The sequence below is a fragment of the Poeciliopsis prolifica genome, unplaced genomic scaffold, assembly GCF_027474105.1.
Source record: "Poeciliopsis prolifica strain line A6 unplaced genomic scaffold, Auburn_PproV2 SCAFFOLD034, whole genome shotgun sequence".
NCBI lineage: Eukaryota > Metazoa > Chordata > Actinopteri > Cyprinodontiformes > Poeciliidae > Poeciliopsis > Poeciliopsis prolifica.
In genome coordinates, this window is record NW_026562409.1 from 4,149,335 (window position 1) to 4,153,055 (window position 3,721).

At 37.6% G+C, this 3,721-nt stretch overlaps 1 long non-coding RNA gene across 1 annotated transcript; it reads right to left on the minus strand.

Annotated features, from left to right (window-relative positions):
* Positions 1-208: 208 nt before the first annotated feature.
* Positions 209-2,406, minus strand: LOC129374007 (uncharacterized). The gene is made up of 5 exons (XR_008607447.1): positions 2,320-2,406; positions 1,925-1,975; positions 1,365-1,473; positions 973-1,217; positions 209-452 (listed from the first exon to the last, which is right to left on the minus strand). It is a non-coding gene; the product is annotated as an uncharacterized LOC129374007 (long non-coding RNA).
* Between the last annotated feature and the right edge of the window lie 1,315 nt (positions 2,407-3,721).

Consider the following 3,721-nt stretch of genomic DNA (forward strand, 5'->3'; position numbering starts at 1 on the left):
AAACAAAATCTACTGAAAAGCTACTATAACTGGCTGAAAAGTTACTTCTAAGTTAGTTTTGTATCATTTCAAGTGTAAGAAGATATTTTCAGCAGAAACTAGACAAAAATCCTTGTTAGGATTTTATTGTTTTTGCAGCGTACGTTTGTTTTCTTCCTCTCTCAATCATTTCCTGGTGCGATTTCCAGGGAAACTTTTGCTACCTGTTTGGAAGTCCTTTCCTCCAGCCTGTCCCTCCTAGAACGAGGCGGTGGGAGGAGAATAAATGAGTCGGGTGCTGATGTTCAGCTGTTTCTTCCTTCTCCTCATGGTGTTAGCGCGGCTCGCCTCTCCTGTCGGTGGGTAAGCACTTTGCCGGGTGACAGCACCCATCCTTCACCGGGCTCTGCCATATGCTGTGCTGCTGTCAGAGGAGACAACTGCAGATGCTCCAGCTGCTCTCTCCCTGCACACTGAGCAACACACACACAGCTTTCTGAGCCAAATAAAGAGGCAGAGGTGGAAAGAAACACAGGCGAGAGGAGAGCATGTTGACTTTAGTTTGTTTAAGGAAAAGCCAAGAGGTAGAAACCATGTTTGGGTATCGTAAAATCTGCATGTGAAGATGTGTGTTTGTTGAATAGTGTTCATTTTATTGTTTTATTACTGGGACATAAAAAGAAATAAATTGCAGTATTTTGTTTGTGTGAACAGACGAAATTTGCGTAAAATGAATTGGATCAAAGAAGCTGATTGAGGGCAACAATGTGTAAGGAAAAAAATACTTTGATTTTTCTCTGTTATGTTTACTATAATAGGTTTCTGACACACTGGCTGATGTGTTTGTATTCATTCAGCAAACCTTTCCTTAAAGCACTAGATTGTTCATGACTCCTAAAGCTATTTCTCTTTCTGTTCTTTTGGAAGTGAAAAAAAAATGTTTTACAAGAAATAAATAAATAAAAGTAGGAAAGCCCAGTGGGTTTTACTCACAGTCAACATGCAGAGGATCACGAGCGCTGCTGGTTGTGATCCTGCTGAACGTCTGTGTCTGCATGTATATTCATTGGAACAAAAGCTGTCCAGGCACAACACACTTGGCTGTGAATCAGTGCTGAAACCACGACACTCGTTCAGCAGTTTGGCTTCAAATCATGCATGAAATTTGCCTCTGTCTCGCAGATTCCCTCAAACACCTCTGTGCTGTCCACGGAGCGACGAGTCCACGGAGCCCGCTGCTGAGTTATCAAAGTATTGCACATCAAAATCTGTGATTCCATCGCAAATGTGCACACAATTAAATAAAAAAAAACATTTAAAATCACATGTGAATATGTTAACACAATAAGTCATTTAAAAACATGGTCGCGCCATTATCCTCCTACCACTTCCTGTTGTCATATTTGTCGTTTCTGCAGTAGTAAGATCAGGTGTTGACATGATTCTTGATGCAAAAGTGTTTCCATGCCAGTTTTGTGACATAAACCTTTTGATCTAACACAGAAATGTTCAAAATTAGTTTGAACTATTTATGCTAATTTGTTAATAATAAGTTAATTTATTAAGCTATTATTAATTGCAGTGTTATGAATGCTTTTGTTTTTTAAATGGCCATGTTTTCATTAAGCAAATGTATTTTTGGAATTCCAATTTGTGCAGCTGTAAAATAAATGGAAAATAAAATCTGCATTTCTCAAAACTTTGTCGCTATTCCACGAATATAGAAAAGACACTATTTGATGATTCCTTTAAATACGTTACGCCATTAAAACCACATGTGAATGTGTTAACACAATATGTCATTAAAAAACATGCTTGACCATAATCCTCCTACAACTTTTTGTTGTCTTCTTTGTCGTTTCTGCCTGTAGTAACATCCTGTTGTGTTTCCTTTACAGTTTTAGACATTTAAAACAAAAAACGAATAACTATTGTTGATACTTACTCATAGGAAGTGCTTATATAGCGATGCGTTTTTCAGCCATGTTGTTCACCGCTGCAAAGCATTTTAGCAAAGATTTATGTGATTAGAAACGGCTACTTTAGAGCTAATTGTCCTGGTTTACATATAGGATATTCTAGGTAACTAAGCAACTTGTGGTTACCTAGCAACACCGTGTTGAGTAACTTGCGCAGCAGCAGTTTCAGATTTCGTCACTGCGCCTCATAACAATATTTTAGATATTTAAAGCAAAACAATAATCAACAGTTACTGACATCGACTGATATAAAATGCTGATACATTATTTCAGCCATACTGTCCAAACCTCTAAAGCATTTTAGCTGCTATTTATGTGATAAGAAACAACTAATATGTTTTAGGTCATCTAAGAAGCTTACCAATCACAAATCTTACATCAGAACAACTGAACTGCTCAATTTCAGTGGTTAATGATGATGATCCCAGCGTTCCTGTATCCAGATGTTTCCGAGCTCAAACATCCTGTCATTGCTTGTGATGATTTAAATTGTGTTAGCAACAGGATCAAAGCCTGTGCAGTGGGAAGGAATAGCAAAGGGAGAAAGCTGCGGAGTAGCTCCGTGACATGGAGCCTGTTTACTCTTGCCGGCTGCAGAGCCGGGTGAGACGAGGGCGAGTCGTGCATTATAAAAAGCTGCTGATGGGTTTTGTGCTCCGGGGTTCAAGCGACAAGTTTAAAGATCACAGATCTATTAAGCTGCTGAGATGAAATGAGCCTGTGTGCATGTTTGATGGTGCATTAATGTGGTTTTGATGAAAATACTGCAGTTACTGGTAACTTCATTATTCTTTGACATTTTTTCCAAGTGAGAGGATCAGTTTCATTTATTTTTATTACGATGACGCTGCACTGCATGATGTTTACCAGATCAGTAACACACAAACGTAAAGGAGGTTGACCATCAAGTTCACTGTATTTATTTTAACAAAAGACAAAATCAAGTTGGTGGTTAACATCAATCCAGCAACTCCTAAATCTTGCTGAAAAGTTAGTTTTGTCTTATTTCATGTTTTCTAAGATATTTCCACTAGAAACTTGACATGAATACTTGGTAAGATTTAGATTGTTTTTGCAGTGTACCGATGTTAAACGCAACACGTTTCCATTTTATTAGTTCAGTTTAAGCTGAACAACAATACGCAAAGTTTTAAACGACTATTGAAAACTTTTGTAGAGCACTTTAAAATATGTTCAACCTTACTTTCAGCTCATTTAAGTTATATTGTTGCCTTAATGTTGCACTATGCAGCCAAGCCGGCCTAATACGAACGTTCAAATAGCAATTTCATTTAGACATTGGGAGCCCTGTGTTATTATAATTAGAAGAGAATGGAATACATTTAAAACCATGAAGCAGTGGCTGTGGGCTAAAGCAGGTGCAGAGTGGTCCAGCAGTTTATATTCTGAATCGAATGAATCATAAAATGATTTCAATGATACTTTTCATCAGATGAGAAGCTGCTCTCAACCTTTCCTCAGATACTGCAAATGACCTGACCTTGCAAATGTGTAATTTAAAATGCATTCAGAGAACAGCCTCTGTTCTGATTATTTCCCGGTATGATTGAGTCCAATGCGCAGTGAAAAATGTATGTTTGTGTCATGATTATTCCTTTGTATTTCAGTCATGTGGCTTAAAAAAAAAGTATTCATACCCTAAAAGGTCGGTTTGTTGTCATGTAAAGGTGAAACTTCACCCCAATCTTAAGATTTTTTTGTATCACCTAATAATTTTCTTTAACCTTCTACTTTCTTCCTAT